The 20,449-nt window shown below is 48.6% G+C and overlaps 1 protein-coding gene across 7 annotated transcripts in view; it reads right to left on the bottom strand.

Annotated features, from left to right (window-relative positions):
- ITSN1 (intersectin 1) overlaps positions 1-20,449 on the bottom strand; it is a 106,401-nt gene that overhangs the window by 81,748 nt on the left and 4,204 nt on the right. Inside the window, exon 1 of one of the 7 annotated variants that reach the window (XM_085587481.1) lies at positions 9,959-10,026. The exons of the other annotated variants lie outside the window; for them this stretch is intronic. The gene's annotated coding sequence lies outside the window, so the exon portion shown is untranslated. Of the gene's footprint in view, positions 1-9,958; positions 10,027-20,449 lie in introns of those variants that run through there. 7 annotated transcript variants of the gene reach the window in all.

Raw genomic sequence — 20,449 nt, 5'->3', positions numbered from 1 at the left:
CTCCTGGCAGGAGCTGTGAGAGCCACAAGGTCCCCCTGAGCCTCCTTTGCTCCAGCTCAGCCCCTTCCCAGCTCCTCAGGAACTCTCCATTCCCTTCCCAGCTCCCTCAGGAACTCTCCATTCCCTTCCCAGCTCCCTCAGGAACTCTCCAGCCCCTTCCCAACTCCCTTCCCTGCCCTGGACACTCTTCAACTCAGGTCTCTATTGCAGTGAGGGCTCAGAACTGACATCCGAATTTCCAATCTTATTTTGAAACAGTAACCAATTGTTTAGCTGTGCCTTCCACATTCTCCAGTCTCTACCAGTTCCACAGGAGCACTCACTCCACTCCTCTGCCTTCCTTGTCTCTCCCAGCATACCCAAGAAAGAACCCACAGTGGGATAAAATAAAAAACTGTGAAGGAACCAAACACCCAGAGAGCTGCCAGAAATCTGGGCTGGATAAGCTGAGCTCTGTGCCAATCCTTCCCTCAGGAAAGCTGTGATTTCACTCCAACCACTGAGATTTGTATAAACCTGGACACCTCAGCAATTTTGGGAACCCTGCTAAATTCAATTGCTGCTGACCAATGAGTTCAGGAATGATTCAAAGAGGAAGCAGGGGAGACGAGCAGGGGAAGCACAACTGCCCCGTCAGTGGATTGCACACAGCTCCCTGGGGAAGGCAGCCCAGAACGCCCCTGGCAGCAGAACCATGCCAGCAATGAAACGTGACCAACAGAGCCTCAAAGGGAGTCTTCTGCACCAGAGGCATGAGATGCAACTGATAATTTATCCTTTTTTTTAGAGAGCACAACAGGAACTTTGAGCCTCTCACCTTTGCCCTGTCATCAAAGAGCATAAGCCACGGCTGCACTGGGATTTGCCAAACCAATCCAACATTAAACAGCTCCTTCCTACATAAATCCCTTCTTCCCTGAAGAGCAGAGACCCACATCTCATCCACAGGGTAGAAACCACTGAACTGGGGTCATGACAAGTTCTGTACTTCCCAAGCCTCCAGAAACGGCAAATATTCCAACTTGCAATTCCCAGCATGGCACCAACAGCAGCCATCCCACAGTTCCTCTCCCCAACAAGGATCCCCGGGGCTGGCAAAGCCCTCCCAGCCCAGGGAGTCCCAGCTGGGCCCCATGCCCACCTTGTCCCCAGCCCAGAGCACTCAGTGCCACCTCCAGGGACACCTGCAGGGATGGGCACTGCAAAGCTCCCTGGGCAGCCCCTGCCAGGGCCTGAGCACCCTTTCCATGGGGAAATTGCTGCTGCTGTCCCAGCTGAGCCTGCCCTGGCCAGCCTGAGGCCGTTCCCTCTCCTCTCCCTGTTCCCTCTGGCTGCCCCTCCTGTCAGTCAGATGATCTTTAAGGTCCCTCCCAAGCCAACCCATTCCACGATTCTGGGATGCAGAAGTGACTTCTCAGCAGTTTGGTCATTGCCACAGCTGTTGAAAAGTGTCTGCAGTGGGGAGGTGCTTTGTTAATCTCTTCTGGGTACTTGGAACAAAATAGAAGAAATGGCAGGACTTGACATTTGTGATGGTTTTTACTTTCCCAATCATTCCTGTAAGGAACAGAAACCCTGCAAAGTTTTGCTAACTGGTGACTGAGTTAAAATGTGATCTCCAAAGAGCAAGGCTCAGAATTCCCTGAATTTCTCAAAATGCTTTTGTTTTCCAGCATTGATGCAAACTTACCAGGCTTTGCTAAAACTCTCAGTCCCTTGACTGATCTTGGTCTAGAGGCTTTCCCATGGGACATCTGCAAACTCCAAACCCTACTGTCAGCCTGGGACACTCATGTGATGTCCTGCTTGGGGGGATTTTGTTATTTGGAATTCTTGGAGGATGTTGTGACTTTATCTGGTTGGGTTTGTCTCCTTTTTTTCCTGTGGGAGGAGGAATGTGACCGATAAGTGGCCTCAGGAATTAATTCTGGCATTCAGATCAAGAATTATCTCAGGAGGAATTGTTTAGGAATAGAAGTGCTGGGTTGCATTTTAGGAAAAACAAAACCAGGATCTTTCTTGTGTAAAACGTATCTGTATAAAGACACACAGCACTGAAACAGCTCAATTGTTCTTAATTTATACCTCCTGTGGTTTTATTGCAGTTGTCTCTGTAAACATGGCCTCAGCAGAGCACAGATAATTTTAAATAGAAACTCTAATAAAGTTCTGAGCCATATTTTTAAAGTCCATATATAATATACTGTGAAAGGAATTTTCATCTTTGTCTGACTCCTATGAATAAATGTTTTTACTGGAGTTATCTTAAACCTACTCATTTTTTCAAGGTAAAAGCTTTAAATATCAGTACTTAAATTTAGATGTGGTCTGGGATTTTATATATGTGGAGTTTTCTCTACATGGTTCAGTTTTACCTTTAGGTGAACAATTCTGGGGTTGCTGTTAGGTTATATATTTTTATATACATATAACCTAATATGTATTATACATACATAACTTACTATATATTATGTATATATATAACTTAATAGATATTATATATATTCTATATATATTGTATATAGTCTATATATTATATATAACCTATATATAAAAACTATATATATTATATATATATATATAAACACTGCTTGTGTAGAGAGTATTGGTTTATGAGAAGTAGTAATTTGGAGTGAGAATCAAGAATTTAGGTATTTCTGAGCTTAGCTACAGCAGTGCAAGGTGGAAGAGAGAGGCCTGACAGCTGAGCTGGCTGGGCAGGGCCTTGTCTGCCTCACTCAGAGCTGGGGGTAAGCAAATGTTTCTCGTTAGTGACTGTAAAGATAATGGTGCAGGTGATAAAGTTCCAGTGTTACCTAATGTAGAACTGGTGCTGCTGGAATAGCTCCTTACTGGTGTTTCTTGCTCACTTTCCATCCCTGTGCCTGGGGACATATCATCCCCAGGTCAGGCATGGGGAAAGGCTCCCTGTGCTCTGGCTCCATGGGAAGCCGTGGATGGGGAGGTTGTGGAGTTTCCTCTGGTGGAAGGTGTCCTTGACAAGGGACAAGCAAAGGGGTGGAACTGGATGGGCTTTAAGGTCCCTCCCAACCCAAACCACTCCATGATTCTGATTTCACTGCCAGACTTTTTGGGCTTTCCCCCTCCCAGATGACACAGAGGTCAACCCCAGAAGCCAGGAGATGTTCAGTGCAACTGGAACAACTTTCACAACCAGGGCTTTTCTGCCAGCCCAGAACAGCACAGGCCAATGACCCCGAGCAGGGGGAGATCACAGAGAGCAGCTGTGGAATGGTCCTGTGAGCATTTCACATTATTGATCCCCTGCAGTGTCATTGATCTGTCACTGCTCTCCCTGACCTGGGAACCCAACACACTCCAGTGCCCCACAGACCTGCCAGGAGGGGACAGCCGGGGGGTCGGGCTCTGCTCCAGGAACAGGGACAGGAGGAGAGGGAACGGCCTCAGGCTGGGCCAGGGCAGGCTCAGCTGGGACAGCAGCAGCAATTTCCCCATGGAAAGGGTGCTCAGGCCCTGGCAGGGGCTGCCCAGGGAGCTTTGCAGTGCCCATCCCTGCAGGTGTCCCCTGGAGGTGGCACTGAGTGCTCTGGGCTGGGGACAAGGTGGGCATGGGGCCCAGCTGGGACTCCCTGGGCTGGGAGGGCTTTGCCAGCCCCAGGATTTGGGGATCTCTCACATATGGGCTCCTCTAAGAACTCCAGCCCCACGTGAACTGTGACTGGACTGCAACACCCTGTCCAAGAGATGACTGAGTCTCATTTTTAAAAATTTAACACAATGAAAAGCCACCATATTGTTCAACTGTTTCTAAACTCCTTAATAAGAAATAAGTATCTTGTTTTATTTTTAGTTTAATAGCTGTTGGCTTCATTCAGAACTACCAGACCATGTAAAGCAGGAATTCCAGGAGTTTCTCAGTGCTAAAATTTTTTAATTTTTTAAGTTGCCTTTACTCACACAGGTGCAGCAGTGACTTGTTTGCTCATTTTGTTTGTTTGGATGAGTGTGTTAAAAACCCTCATTAACACAATGGCAGTGGGCAATTTCTGACTCTCCTCCTTCAAAACAAGTACTGAACCCAAAAATCTGGAAGACAAGAATTAGGAAGCTGGGAATACTTGCACACCTACAACAACCTTAATGGCAGCCTGACATTAGCTTCAAGAATGACCTGGAAAGGAGGACAAGAAAGTGCAGGATACCCTGCTGGATGTGAGTGTTGTGTGCCCTTGCATCTCCAAGTCTGTTTTGTCTGACAGATCTGGAGCTCCCAGAGCAGATCCAGCAGAGCTGAGCCAGGGCCTGGAGCATCCCCGTGCCCAGGAGAGGCTGAGGGAGCTGGGGCTGCTCAGCCAGGAGAGGAGCCCCAGCCCTGGCTGTCCCTGTGTGTCCCTGTCTGTCTGTCCCAGTCTGTCCCAGTCTGTCCCAGTCTGTCTGTCCCTGTGTGCAGGAGGTCAGAGCAGCCCCAGAGCCCCGGGCAGGGGCTGAGCCCAGCAATTCCCTGCACAGGAGGCACAACTCCTGCCCTGGGCAGGGACTGAGCTGGAACAGAGCCAGAGAGGGGCTGGAGGCTCCTCCCTGGGATATTCCAGAGCCACCTGGACACAGCCCTGTGCCCTGTGCTCTGGGATGGCCCTGCTGGAGCAGGGAGGTGGCACCAAGTGGCCACTGTGGTCCCTCTCAACCCCACCCATCAGGTGACTACATGAATACCAAGAGAAGCAAGTAAAGCAGATGGGTTCTGATATTTCCATCCCATAAACTGAAGACAGTTATGCTTTATTTCCAAGTTGTCCATCCAGCTGTGTCCATGGCTCTAGGATCCCTAAGCAGTGGCACTCAGGAAACTCTTGGAACCAAAGAGAAGAGTGGCCAATGCCTGGAGTTCAGCCTTGGCTGAGTCTGAGTGCTCTGTAACCCCTCAGTGACAGTTTTATCCTAATTTTATGGGAGTGCATTATTCTAAGAGGAGTCTGACAGTCACATCACACCTTTAACCTGGCCACCCTTAACTCTTTAACTCCAGCTTTCAGAAGGCAGAGCACAGCTGCTTTGAAAGCCCAGTGCAGCCTGGATCATTTCTGTGGGCATTTTCCCCTTGCCACATTTCTGTTCTCTCCAGTCCTCACCTTGCTCCTTGCTGCAAGAACCACCCCAATTGGGTGAGAGAATAAAGAATTACATGGCTTTTTGCAGATTATCCTTTTCCTTATTCCTGCATCCACTCTCACACTTATTCCACCTACCTCAGGGCACCTCCTGTAGCAAGGGGAACAATGCTGCAGCACATCCAATTCAAGAAGATCATGGAAATACTCTGGATAGTGGCTCATAAACTTCTTCCCCCTCTTTCCTACAGATGCCCATGACACAGCTCTGCAGGAACTCCCATGTTTCAATCCAGCTGGATGTTTTTACAAGAATTAGGGCAGCCAAAGGAATAGTTCAGAGCTGTTAAGTCTGGCTTGGACAGCAGTGGTGCCTTCCAGCCTGAGATTTAATCACTTTTAGGCCTGACCTAATCCCACATAGCTATGCTGTGAAAATCCACGTGCTTGTCTCAACTTTAGAGCTGCTCCTTTGAAATGGGGACAATGAAGAAAAAAAAAAAAAAGAAAATCAGCTATTCTTGAGTTGTTTCACTTCACCTTCCCCATCTCTGCCACTAAGTAACAGCTCTGCTGGAGGAAGGGTAGGAAGGAAGAAAAAGGCCTGAGTCAGCACAAGTGCTGAGTCAGGGAGTTCAGGATGTGCAGTCCATTCCCTCTCCCCTGCTCAGAGGCACATCCAGCAGATAAAAGGTCTGGCAGGGCAGGGAGAGGCTCCAGCTGGTGATGAAAGCAAAGGTTCTGTCCTCTGAAGGACTCGGGGAGGTCACTCTGTCCCCTGCAAGCAGCTGCTCTCCTGAACTCTCCCAGTTACATAAGTGCAGGGCTCTGCTGGTGCAGATCTGGGAAGCAGATTTTCTAACCAGTCATTTAATAGGAGAATTATTCAGCATCTACCAGGTCTTATCAGCATCTCAGCAGCTGTGTCAGCCCACATCACCACTGCCTGAGGCAGCTCCTCTCTCCCACCCAAGGACATGGGGCTCTGAATTTCTTCCAAGCTCTGTTTTCTCAGCTCCTGCAGGACATGAGAAGCCCTTCAGATGCACAAACAAACAGACTTTAATTGTGGCATTTAGACCAGGCTTTCTACCCTCCTTCTGGTCACACCTAGCCCTGCTGCTCCAACACTGGTTGATCACATGTGGCCAAGAGGAGAAAATGTCCAGCAGACAAGAAACAGCAGCTTTATATGGAAGAAATGCAGACATTGGAGAAACAGAGAAACTCATGAGCTGTTTCTCCCAGGGACAGGACAGGCCCTTGGGCATTTGTAAAATCAAGGGATTTCCATGCACTGCAAAGGGGGCTGAGCAGGCACCAGCTCATAGGGAGGGTCAGGGACTCTCACATTGCCAATGCAGAGGCTGCATAAAGCCTAAACAGGGAATTAACCATGGTAAAGTTCCATTGCCCCTGTCTCCTATTTAAAATACCCTTAAGCACTCTCTAAAGAAATGAAGCAAAAAGGGCTTCACTGCATGAGACAGGGAATATCCCAAAGCATGGGTTTCCTGGTTCCATGAGATCAATTCCCTTCAAAATGCTTAGAAGCAGTTTTCACACAAGAGCAAAACCATCCCAGGTGTGACCACAAAACCAGGCAAGTGATACATGCAATGGGATAAGGGAAAGGACAGTCTGCAAGCTAAAAACACAAACTGTAAATACATATAGAACAGAGACACATACATTTTAAAAGGCACAAACCAAATTAAAAATCCTCTTTCTATATTAAATAAATTATTAATTGACTGCAAGTACATCTGAATGGCACAAAAAAGTTGTGCAAAGGCATGTGCCAAACTTGCTTTCCAGGTGACAGCTGTGCTTTCCCAGCAGTTCCACATAAACCAGGCTCCTGCATCTCAACAACCAGAAAAATTTCAACCCCCAGCCAGGGTAAAGGAATCACTGAATGTTCTGGGATGGGAGGGATCCTAAAGCTCATCCCATTGCACCTGGGCAGGGACACCTCCCACTGTCCCAGGCTGCTCCAGCCCCAGTGTCCAACCTGCCCTTGGGCACTGCCAGGGATCCAGGGGCAGCCACAGCTGCTCTGGGAACCTGTGCCAGGGCTGCCCATCCTGCCAGGGCAGTATCCCATCCAACCCTGCTCTCTTCTAATGCTGAGATACAAGGCCAGGAATAATCCTGCTGGATGCGTTACCAGTGGTAATGCCAAGTTCAGACACAGCAAAGAAATGAGAAAAATAGACAAAACAAGGGAAGACTTTCCATGTATTTCACGGGACTTGAAGGGTGAGGATTTAGGGAACAAGATTTCCCCAAAGCAAACAGAGTGAGGTTCAGGTTTGTCTCAACACAAAGCCACAGGTCAAGGCAAGAGTTTACTGGGAGAACAGCCAGATTTCAGCTCTAGCTCTGCCCCACAGCAGCAGCACTGAACCACTGAGGTTCTCTCCAAGTGACCCCAAGTTCCAGCTACTCTGCATGTCTGCCAAGGGCTGGGAATCATTTCAGGCCATGCAGGAGAGAACAAGGATATGCACACAAAGCCAAGAACTCCAAGGAAAAATCTAGATATGGAAGACAGGGTCTTTTTTAATAAAAACATCATGTATCAAACAGTTAAGGAAGAGATGCTCATCCTCACTGTGTAAGTACTTGGAGCTGTTCTGAAGGATGCAGGCTGGGGGAGAAGTACCATGTGAACAGGCATTTTCCATGCTGGCTCTAGAAAATTTTGTTATGCTCCTTCTCTAAATGACTCAGGAAGTCTGGACAGTTAATAACACTGCAAAGAGTAATTTTCCTGTCCTCAAACGCTTTAATACGCCTTTCCAGGATAAAAATTCCTTTCCTGCAAGAGGATAAGAACATTAAGGCTGTTGTTAGTGCTAATGGTTTATTTACTGTAAGTCACAAATCTGTGGCATGGGGAGGTTTGTTTACTGTAGCTCACAAATTTCTCCCCTGTGGGTACTTCAAAAGTAGACTGCCTTGCAGTTCCCTGTAATCAGGAAAATTTGCTACAAGGTTGTGGGGCAGCCTTGCACTAGGAAAAAAAAAATCCAACTGCAAAACTGTAACATGATGCTGATTTCCCAACATAATAGATCTGAAAAACCTTTCAAGTTTGATTCAAGAAGAAAGCCAAGGCAGCTGTGAAAACAAACCTCCTCCTTAAAACCCTCACAATTGCAAGTTTTTAACATGCTGATTGATAATCAGTGCCCAAGTACACCCACAAATTGTTCTCCTGGGATGTCACAGCAGGATCCTTACCCACTGACAATGTGTGCTGGCAGCAGGCTGGTTCCTACAGAGCCACCCTGAACTCTGCATCCCCAAGAGAGAATTCCAAATCCTGGGGCTGGCAAAGCCCTCCCAGCCCAGGGAGTCCCAGCTGGGCCCCATGCCCACCTTGTCCCCAGCCCAGAGCACTCAGTGCCACCTCCAGGGGACACCTGCAGGGATGGGCACTGCAAAGCTCCCTGGGCAGCCCCTGCCAGGGCCTGAGCACCCTTTCCATGGGGAAATTGCTGCTGCTGTCCCAGCTGAGCCTGCCCTGGCCCAGCCTGAGGCCGTTCCCTCTCCTCCTGTCCCTGTTCCTGGAGCAGAGCCCGACCCCCCGGCTGTCCCCTCCTGGCAGGAGCTGTGAGAGCCACAAGGTCCCCCTGAGCCTCCTTTGCTCCAGCTCAGCCTCTTCCCAGCTCCCTCAGGAACTCTCCATTCCCTTCCCAGCTCCCTCAGGAACTCTCCATTCCCTTCCCAGCTCCTTCAGGAGTTCTCCAGCCCCTTCCCAGCTCCCTCAGGAACTCTCCATTCCCTTCCCAGCTCCCTCAGGAATTCTCCAGCCCCTTCCCAGCTCCGTTCCCTGCCCTGGACACGCTCCAGCCCCTCCAGGTCTCTCCTGCAGGCCCAGAACTGGGCACAGCCTTCGAGGGGCCTCTCTGAGCCATCACAGAGGGACAATCCCTGCTCTGCTCCTGCTGGACACACTGGGGTTGATCCAAGCCAGGATGTTTCCTCAGCAAAGGCAGGGAGTGAAGAAAGGTAAGTGAGGAGACGAAAAAGAGTAAAGAGAGGTCAGGGAGAGAAGAGCCAAGGAATGATGAAGAGCAGGAAGGGCAGGATACAGCAGCTCCATGGTATAAACACAACTCATGCCTTTCCTCCCTCCAACTCCCACAGCTCTTACAGCACTCCAGTCAAACCTCCCAAAGACTTAGCTTTCCAAGGTTCACACCTCTGGGCAGAGATGAAACCTGCTCAGAAGATGGTGCTACACCCACCACAGAACAATGATCTGAAGACAGCAGTTTCCTTTAGGGTCTGACTTGCCTTGACAGCAGCTTTGAAAGAACTTTTCCTGATCTCGAGCCCAGACCTCCCTGAGACAGCTCGAGCTGTTCCCTCAGGTCCTGTCCCTGCTCACAGGGAGCAGAGATCAGTGCCTGACAAAGACAGATATGAAAGGTTTGAACAACTTACAGCACAGGAGGAACAAGTGGCACAATTTATAGCTCACACTTGCAGCAGTGGATTAAACTCAACAATCCAATTCACCCAGGTGATTTCAGAAGCTGCTGTCAGTCCTGACTGTGGCTCAGGATTCCTTTATTTCTCCATCTGGCTTGTTAAAAATAGGGGCAATTTGCCTTGGCAGCAGTCTTGTGACTCCAGCAGGAGATGGCTCGAGGGCCACTTGCTGCAGCACAAACCAAGGCCCCAGCAGGGCTGGGGACAGCGTGAGGAGCAGAGGCTCTCCCAGCTGGCACTGCAGTCAGCAGGAACTGCTCAGCTCCTGGCTCCAGCACAGCACAGCATTCTCCACGAGCTGGCAACTTCCAACATCTCCAAAATAAACTCTGCATGCTAAAAATACATTCCTGGTTATTTACCTTCTGAGTCGAGAGCTCAAAATGAAAATTGGCATTCTAATGATGAATCCACAACTTCATCAATCATTACATTCTGAAACAGCAAGCAAGAGTTTATGGCAGTCACTTGGCTGCAGAAGTGTAGCCTAAAGATATTTTACAGGAAAAATTAAGTTGTCAATATTTCAACTATTCAAAACCACCCTGTACTGAAGCACTTACAATCAAACATTCATCAGTCAAAAAAGCCTTTCTCAAAATCAACAGTGAAGTTGGCAATTCTCCTGAAAAGTACCACAGGTGTTTACTGCTGCTTGAAGTGAAGAGAAAACACAAAATGAACTTGCTGGGGTGAAGAGTTGCCTGCTTGCAGAGGAAGGAATCTGAAATTTACCCCAAAATTAAATTCCACGACTGGGGAAGGGAAAGGGTAATAACACTCGACCACCACTGACACCAGGAAAATGAATACACAGAACCAGAGAATGGTTTGGAAAGAACCTTAAAGCTCACCCCATGCCATGGGCAGGGGCACCTTCCACTGTCCCAGGCTGCTCCACAACCTGGCTTTGGGCACTGCCAGGGATCCAGGGGCAGCCCCAGCTGTGCCAGGGCCTGCCCACCCTCAAGGGAGGAAGTTTTTCCTAATATCTGATCTAAACCTGTAATTTTTCACTTTGAGGCCGTTCCCTGTGCCCTGTCCCTCCATGTCCTGGAAATTGTCTCTCTCCAGCTTTCCTGGGGCTCACCCTGAGCTCAGCCCAAAGCTTCTCCTGTGCAGGTGAACAATCCCAGCTGTGCCAGCCTTTCCTGCCAGCAGAGCTGCTCCATCCCTCTGCTCATCCTGGAGCCTCCTCTGGGCTCTCTGCAGCAGCTCCAGCTCCTCCTGGGCTGGGGCAGGGCTGGGGCAGCTCTGCAGGTGGGCTCTCACCTGGGGGGCACAGGGGCACAATCCCAATCCCAATTCCAATCCCAATCCCAATCCCAGTCCCTCTCCTGATCCCCAGCTGGGGCTCAGCCCAGGGCACGGGGGACTCTGGGCTGGGGCAGGTCCAGCTCTCCCAGGGCTGCTCCATCTGCTCATTCCAGCCTGGATTGATCCCAGAGGTTGTCCCGACCCCAGTGCAGCACTTTGTACTTTCCTAATGCAGAACCAACAGAGGCACTGAACTTGCCAAGGATGATCCACAGCATTTTCCAGGTGATATGTTCAGTTTCCAAGCTGTGACCAGCCAGACCAGGCCCCAGGGAGCACCAATTACATCAAATCCACTTTGCTTTCTCACAGAAATGAATAATTCAGTACCCTTAGAGATAAAACTACATGAACATGCCTCAGTTCTCATCTGATTAAATGCTGCTGCTGACAGTTTGAAAACCCAAGCACTCAGCACTCCTCCAAATGTTCAGCTGGATTGGTGCAACTTTCAAGCAGGAAACCCCAAATTACACAAGAAAAAAAAAAGTCCAGTAAAAAAAAAAAAAGCCACTTCATATGTTTAAAGGAGGAAACAGCAGCAGCAAATAATCCTCAGCTAAGGCCCCCAGCAAGAGATGCCCTCATGCTCTACATTGAAGAGGTCATTTACTCACACACTTCTGCTCTTTTCCCTTTTTATTTGTAATTCTCCAGCAAACATTATCCATGACAACTTTCAAGCTACAGGAGCTCTATATAGCAACAGCTCATGGCTTCCAGGCCTGAAGAATCTCACTATTTCAATGAAATGAGGACAAATGAAGGAATAACACAAGTATTGGGGTATATGTTTGTCTATGGCCCTTTTAATCATTGCTTGGACAGCTAGGAATGCTCAAGGAGTAGGAAGAAAGGAGGAAAGAAACCCAAGCAGCACCTCTTGATCCTTCAGGACATGAACAAAGGAGAAAGATTTTTGAATTGGGCCCAGCAGAAAAATCACTATCTTCCAATCCTGAGATCATTCCCTCAGCCTTCTGAAAGGTTCCTGTTTAAGAACCTCAAATGAGGGCTTGCAGAGGCCTCCCAAATCCTGGCTGCCAGCAGCCAGGACAGGGTCAGAGCACTGTTAAAATCCTCCAGGAACTGGAGGTACCAGCTGGGACAATCAGGTTGGAATGAGACAAAGAAACTGGGCAACAGAGCAAATCCTGCAGGCTGAGAAGGAAATGCAACACCTCGGGACAACGTGCACTAGAACCTGTCAGGGAACTCTGGGGAGATTCCCAACAACCACCATGGAAAAGGAGGCAAAAGTTCCTGAAACACAGACAGGCACAGCAGAGCTGAAGCCAGAAATCCCAGAATCACAGAAGGAGTGCACTGGGAGGGACCTAAAGTTCATCCCACCCCACCCCTGCCATGGCAGGGACACCTCCCACTGTGCCAGGCTGCTCCAGCCCCAGTGTCCAACCTGGAACTGGGCACTGCCAGGGATCCAGGGGCAGCCCCAGCTGCTCTGGGCACCCTGGGCCAGCAGCCCAAATCAGGCTACCAGAGGTCTAAGTGCTCGCTTTGCTCACCTACTTCAGAACTTGGAGAGTGCTGTGAGCCTTTCTTTGAAATTCATTTCATTGCTGACAGTTCAGGAAGTTGTTAGACCACTTCTAAATAATACATGCAGAATATTAAGACACATCCAAATACACCTGCCTGAACAGGCAAACACCACACGTGGCTTCCCCCAAAGCCTGGAGAGAACATTCCTAACAAATCCTGCAGGGATACAGGATGAAGGGCATGAAGCACCCTGCCCACATCCTGTGTTTCAGGCTGGATTCCCCAAAGACTAAAAAAGCTTTGATTAGATAGGTAAAACCTTTAGATTTGATATTCCAGGGGGCTGCACATGGGAATTCAATGAAACTCTGGAAAACACTGTGTGACAGAAGAATTGATCTGCTTTGGAAAACAGCAGTTGCAGAGTATCAAGCCCCAGTAACACACAGAAATCACGTGTGAATTAAGCATTATTAAAACAAAACAAACAAACAAACAAAAAAAAAAACCAAACCAAAAAAACCAACCCACACAGAGAAAAAGAACCTGAGGGGGAACCATGAATGTTCCAATCAGGATCTCACAGTTCCAAGTGAGATTTAATTTGGTTTCAATGCGAAGTTCAGTGTTTGAGACTCATAACAAACTCACACAAACCTCATTTTTAAAATGCTTCTCCCTAGACTGGACAGACTGAACAGATACACAGAGATCTAAGGAAAAAAAAAAAAAAAAAAAAAAAAAAGGAGACATAACAGTAAAATGTAACAGCCTGGCCAAAAATATGAGTAACCAGATCCACAGTGCCAGAGGTCAGAGATCCACCAGCACTGCTCCTGCCAGCCATTGAAAACCAGGAATAAAGGAGTCCTGCAAGGAGGCACTAAGCCAGCACCGTCCCCAGGGACAAAGAACTTCACACATTTTTTCAGTTACCTTGCCAATAACTTCCCCACTGTATCCAACACTAACCATTGAATCTGGAAGGAATATAATGGTTCTATAGCAACCAGCTGTGGAGATATTTTTTAAACAGAACAAATTGGATACAAATGCCAAATACTTTCCCAACCAATTTAGCCTATTGCTAGTGGGAGGAGAAAACTCTGTTCACTGCTGTGATCAAAAACACAGTGTAAATCTGAGTTCTGTACAGAACTCAGGCAGTTTAAAACAAATCTGATAACCAGGAGCAGATAAACAGACACCCAGTGTGCACCTTTTGTTAATCTGCCAGGACATCATTCCAGCAGCCTCTCTCCTTGGGAGCAGCATTTCCATGAGACTTTTCCACACTGGTTACACTCTCCCCACCAACAGGCCAAGTTTACTAATATTTCCATGTCCCTCGGAAGACTTCATCAGGGAATCTTCTGGGGAGGTGAAGCAGGCACATAACACATCAGCTCTGCAGTGGCACCTGCACATCAATCACAGCAAGAGAGGCTGAATAGTGTTCAGGGCAGGGAATGGAGCTGGGAAGGGGCTGGAGAGTTCCTGAGGGAGCTGGGAAGGGGCTGAGCCTGGAGCAAAGGAGGCTCAGGGGGACCTTGTGGCTCTCACAGCTCCTGCCAGGAGGGGACAGCCGGGGGGTCGGGCTCTGCTCCAGGAACAGGGACAGGAGGAGAGGGAACGGCCTCAGGCTGGGCCAGGGCAGGCTCAGCTGGGACAGCAGCAGGAATTTCCCCATGGAAAGGGTGCTCAGGCCCTGGCAGGGGCTGCCCAGGGAGCTTTGCAGTGCCCATCCCTGCAGGTGTCCCCTGGAGGTGGCACTGAGTGCTCTGGGCTGGGGACAAGGTGGGCATGGGGCCCAGCTGGGACTCCCTGGGCTGGGAGGGCTTTGCCAGCCTCAGGGATTTGGGGATTCTCTGTCTGTAACCTGGATCCTGTGAGCTCCCAGAACGATGCAGTGATCTGGCTGTCACCACGTTTAGTTGAAGCCACTCCTGCTCTAGGTTTCCTCATGTGCAGAGCCATAACAAGACCCAACCTCCCTCCTGTAGGCCAACAAGCACCTCTGTTGAAATTTTTATCTCAGCAAAACAAAACCAAGATACCCTGAGAATTCATGTGTGTGCTTTCCCCTAGCTCAAATATAAAAATGCAAACCTCCATGTAACTTGCAAAAATAAGGATAATCAAGGCTAATATTAGGTTCGTGTAAATCAACCCAAGTGCACATCCTGAGAATGCTTGCTTTAGAAGTCTACAAATTTCCTTCCTTCTATCACAACAAGGCTTTGTTTCTATTTAAATCTTCACAGAATAAAGTTTTTAATCTTTAATGAGAGACAAAGCCAAGCTAATCCAAGATAGAATTATTGGCAGAATGCATTCACCTGGTTTCATAACACTGCACAGGGATAACAACACAACTCAACAGGCAAATGTTCGAAATCACAGGATGCTTTGGACTGAGAAGAACCTTAAAGCTCATCCACTGTCCCAGGCTGCTCCAGCCCCAGTGTCCAACCTGGCCTGGGGCACTGCCAGGGATCCAGGGGAATCTGGGAATTCCATCCCAGCCCTGCCCACCCTGCCAGGGAACAATTCCCAATCTCCCATCCAGCCCTCCCCTCCTTCCTCTTAAAGCCATTTCCCTTTGTCCTGTCACACCACGCCCCTCCAGGGACTGAGAAGTGCCTTAGCTGAGACGGATTCCATTCCCCTCTTTGGTTGATTCTGCTCACCTGGTGTTTTCCCAGCTCCCCTCCCCAGCTCCAGAGCCTGGCTCCTCCTGGGAGCTCCTTCACAGAAGTCCTGGAGAACTGGCACAGGGTGCCCAGAGCAGCTGTGGCTGCCCCTGGATCCCTGGCAGTGCCCAAGGCCAGGTTGGACACTGGGGCTGGAGCAGCCTGGGACAGTGGGAGGTGTCCCCATGGCAGGGGTGGCACTGGGTGGGATTTAAGGTCCCTCCCAGCCCATTCAGGGACTGCCAGAAAAGCCAGGGCAGCCCCTTGTCCTTGGCTGGTACAGAACCAGACACTGCTGCTGCCACCTTGAACTTGTTCATCAGAGCAAAGCCAGCCTGGGAAACTGCATCCTGCTGTACCCAAGCCACCTGCAGCCTTGTGCCCCTGTATTTACTGCCTTTCCAAACCTCTCCAGCTAAAAGCTATCTCAGATGGAGAGGAACTGCACACAAGGGTCTCTGGGGAAGATTCAAGGAACTTTTGTTTAATAAGAATTTATTTATTTCTCCTCTTTTCCTTTTTTTTTTTTCCTCCCTTCTGAAGCTGGGAAAGGAGAGTAAAGTGCAATAAACCTGCCCACAAAAGGAAATGAAGTGTCACCAGAATTTCAGTGCTCAAGTTCCCTGGGTCTCAGTGCACAAAGCTGGACTGAGTCAGCATTTTTCATTCATAATGCTGGCAGGATTTTGTAGGGGGTGTTTTAAGCACAAGCACTCAATTTCTGTCGCTAGTTTGAACTTCCCAAGCAGAATGTCTCATTTTAACATAACAATTAAAGAGATTCAGCATGATTATATTCCCTGCACACATGTAGCTGCTGCCCTGCCCCAGCTAGACTGTGCTTTGCTTTCCCTGAGAAACCCTGGGTGGTTTAATCCAGGATTGCACCAAAGTAATCCCGGGAAAGCCGGAACTTGGCATTACCATAACAGATTCTAGAAACTCTAGGAATTGAGCAACTCCAGCAGGACAGCCTGATTTCCTTGGAGCTACAGAGTAACATTTTCCTGGCTGAAATACGGAGCAGGAAAAAAAGCAACATTATTTCATCGGCTTCCCGTGATTCCTGATTGCATCAACTTTACCACCCATCAAAAGATCCTCCCTGCCTCTTCCACCAAAGTCCTTAAAACACTCAAAGACACGATGGGCACAAAGTTTATTATTCAACCACGTGCAATCCCTCCCTTCCTCCTAGCTCCAGCTCTCTTAGTCTGCCTCCAAACAAGGTGGGAGTCGAGCAAGGAAAAAGCAACCCTACAGACCCCTACTCTTTTCAGTCCTGCAGTTCTCCTTCCCTCTCAGCAAGGACTCCAAAGTCTGTCACGAGAGACAAGCGGGAGCAGAGTGAAACCAGCTCAGATCCCACCAGTTCACCTGAGAAATTCTGAATTCTCCAATGGAAATCTTCAGAATTTGGCTGCAGTTTGACCAAGAAGCACAACACAAACACAACGGCATTGCAAAGAGCTGCCCAGGGAGCTTTGCAGTGCCCATCCCTGCAGGTGTCCCCTGGAGGTGGCACTGAGTGCTCTGGGCTGGGGACAAGGTGGGCATGGGGCCCAGCTGGGACTCCCTGGGCTGGGAGGGCTTTGCCAGCCTCGGGGATTTTGGTATCCTGGGAAATGGTGATGTTTAAAGGCTCAGAATTTGGCTGTACAAAGAGTATATTCAAATTAAAAGTGTGATTAACAGAAAACTTTGCCAGATTTCCTAAAATCATAGAATCCCAGAATATCCTGAGCTGTAGGGACCCACAGGGATCACCCAGTGCCATCCTGCCCTGCCCAGACCCCACCAACCCCAGCCTGGGCATCCCTGGCAGCGCTGGCCAAAGGCTCCTGCAGCTCTGGCAGCCTCGGGGCCGTGCCCATTCCCTGGGCAGTGCCAGCACCTCTGGGGAAGAGCCTTTCCCTAAAATCCAACCTAAATCCTTCCTGGCCCAGCTCCAGCTGCTCCCTGGGGGTGTTCCTGCTCACCAGAGAGAAGAATAGGAATGAGCATCACATGTTCACAGAGAGCTGGGGGGACAGGAGAGGCACTCAGGGGTTTGGTTTTAAGTTCTGAAACTCTTTGGGTTAAATATCGCCAGTAGTTAATACAGATAAAGTGATTTTTTGAGCCATACAACAGCATTTGTCAGCAGCTCAGAATAACATTGAGAGCACTTGACTCTAAAGGATGCAGCTTTTTCCCGCCTCACAAAGCAAAATTGTTCTGCTTGCAGCATCTGCAGACAGCACGAGTTCGAAGCAATGCCCTCAGATTTAGATGCTGTGTTGAAAGAGCAGCACCAAACAATCCATGCTAAACAATCCTGCCAGACTGCAGCTGGAGAACTTCCTATTCCTGTATCACAAGAGCTTTCCAGTCACCGCGCAGAGCTCTGGGATTTACGGGTCATCCTTCACTTCTGACTCTGCAAAACGATGACTAAACAACCTAAAAAGCACAGAGCTGGTAAAGTGAAAATGCTGCACAAGCTCCAGCTCCATTTGGAACACTCTGATAACAGCTGTGATAAGGAAGCACATTCTGAGCGTGGATAAGGCCTCAGCTTCCTGTCAGCTCAGCAGGTTGGGGTCAGAGATCAGGAAGCACCAAACGGGAGGATCCACCTGGTTCAGCCCCACGTCAATTGAGGACCTCCTCGTCAGGAGCCCAACGTGCTCTTTGGTCCCACCAAAGCCACCTGAAGGGCTCTGGGCCCACAGGAATTCCCAGCCCTGAGAGACCCCCTGATCCCAATGGAGCCAGAGACTGCTGGGCACAGCCAGCTGGAGCTGAGCAGTAATACCCCCAGAGCATCCAGTGCTACACCACCCAAAGAAAGAACTGCATTTGCCTTCCTCCCCTGGCCATGTCAGCAGTGTTTGACAACATTTCCTCGAAGCAACCTCATTTCTCAGCAGCAAATATCCACAAAAACTAGATTTCAGTCACATTTCTTAAAATCCATGCATTGTGCTATTAAATAGCAGGTTGCTGACTGTTCTTTAAAAAGCACATTATATTAGTGTGGTTTGAGAACAGAACAGCAGAACACGCAGAAGTTTCCAAGCTGGATAATGGCTGTTTCCAAACTTTGTCCTTAGACACTTCAAAAATCCACCATGTCCTGCCATGAATTTAAGCATAGATGACCTCACGTGAAAACATATTTTAACACTTATATGCTTTGAACTCTTCCTTTGAATAGAAATTTTACAAACCAGAACTTAAAAAAAAAAAATAAAGGAGCAGTTGGAAAAGAACAGGGGAAAACCTTGTTACACGTCTGCTTTTAAATTTAGTACTTCCCTGAACACCTACAGTAACTTCATGCCACACTACTTTATTCCAACAAAAAAATCTGCCCTCTTCTCTTTGATGCTTATTCTGTTGTTTGCAATTCAAGCCCACACAGAAGAATAGAGGTGCTAACAAGGAAGAAAATTTTTTAAGTATTTCAGATCTCTCTACAACCCAGTTCCAGTTACAAAGCTTTTCCTGGTTGGGATTGGCCCTTACAATCCCCAACAGAAGAAAACCCATGAACATAAAAATACAAAGGGTAAGAGGGAGAGAACACCTGCCAGCCTTCAGATAATGCTGAAACTCAAGAGACCATTAAAAGAAGAAATACAGATGCAGGACAAAAGGGAGAAAAGAAGAACAGGTAAGAATGGAGATGGCTGCAGGCAGGGAAAGCAACCACAGGCACAGGCAGCAGCTGCAGCAAAGGTGCAGGGCAGAGAACTGCCTCTAAAAAATTGAATTACACCAAATGTCCATGCAAAACAGCCAAGCAGCAACCCTACACAGGAGCCTGTCTGTCTGAGAGCTCCAGAGAGCTGAGTTCATCCAGCTGGGGCTCACATGTGACTCAAAGGAAAATGTCAGGATTTTTGCTGAAGAAATTCAATGATTACATCACCCCATTTGGTACATGACCAGATTACTGGCATTTTATTACAAAACACAGCTCTCAAGCTGTCAGCTCTTATGATTTTCTGTAAGAATTAACTGCACTTCCCCAAAATACCCTGAAGATTTATGAAGTCATTAGAATTTGCACTGGGTAACTGAGCTCCTGGCTGCACCTCCTCACCAAAAGCACAGGAATCCCCACACAACATGAAGGCCATGTGCAAAGCTTACTCAAAAACTATTAAACATTGCACCTTGCAGTTCACAGGCCATCCCACAGCCTGGTGTTTGGGAATCTGAAATTTAATATAAATGAAAAAAATGTATTTTTGAAGTGAGAATAAAAGGCTTTATCACCATAAAGAGATGATTAACATAGTTCTGTGTTTCATTTGTGATTAACACAAAATTGGCTCAATCGTGTCTTCAGTTTTCACATCAGTCTTGTGAACACTTAAGATACAAGCAGCAAGTTCCCAACACACAAGCAGAGGTGTTAAATTGTACCACAGTATAAAGACTGCCATGGAGAGAGCCCTCCCAAACTCACCCTGACCTCTGGAAGCTGAATGTGCAGCTGCCTTTCCCCAGGCTCAGCTAGCTGGGCAGCTGAGGCTGTTCAGGCTGCACAGCCACAGCTGAATTCCCTGCCCAGCAGCCAAGGTTGGATCTCCCCTCCACAGTTCAGCTGGGAGGGCAAGGAACAAGAGGTCCGTGTGTGCTTGGCAGGAGGAGCATCAGGCTGCAAACAAGAGAGGCCTCTTCTCCTTCCCCCCGAGATGGGTGGGGGCTCTTTTGCAAACACAAAACCAGACATCATTTAAACATTTCTCTCATACACTGCTTCGAAGGGCTCAAACAGAGAGACCCAGAGGTGCTGTCAGGAAAGACTAGAAGTTTTTGTTTCCCCAAAGCAGCTCTGCCATGGGCACCCTCTGCATCTGCTGGACCCCAGAGGGAGGCTGGAAAAGCTGGACTGCCACTCCCTGCAGGTGGGATTCTAACACAGGGTGGGTTGGGCTGGGAGGGACCTCAAAGCCCATCCCATCCACCGCTGCCACTCCAGGGACACCTTCCACTGTCCCAGGCTGCTCCAGCCTGGCCCTGGGCACTGCCAGGGATCCAGGGGCAGCCACAGTGCTCTGGGAATTCCTTCCCAGCCCCTGCCGACCCTGCCAGGGAACAATTCCCAATCTCCCATCCAGCCCTGCCCTCTGGCAGTTTGGATTATTTCACAGGAATATTTAAATGCAGTAAATATTTGCAGTTCTGTGTGGAAGCACAGAAACCCATGTGCTCCAGAGCAGGTTCATTCTGAGTTGTGTTGAGAGCTGCCAACCATCCCAGGTGGCTCCACGGGAACCTTCCTTCAAGAATCACAGGTTTAAATCCAGGTGTTCTGTGCATTTTGTATTATTTGTGAATTAATAT

This window comes from Lonchura striata, chromosome 1 (assembly GCF_050655825.1).
Source record: "Lonchura striata isolate lonStrDom1 chromosome 1, ASM5065582v1, whole genome shotgun sequence".
Classification (NCBI taxonomy): Eukaryota; Metazoa; Chordata; class Aves; order Passeriformes; family Estrildidae; genus Lonchura; species Lonchura striata.
Note: the sequence above shows the minus strand (reverse complement) of the source record. Positions and strands in the feature narration are given on the sequence as shown.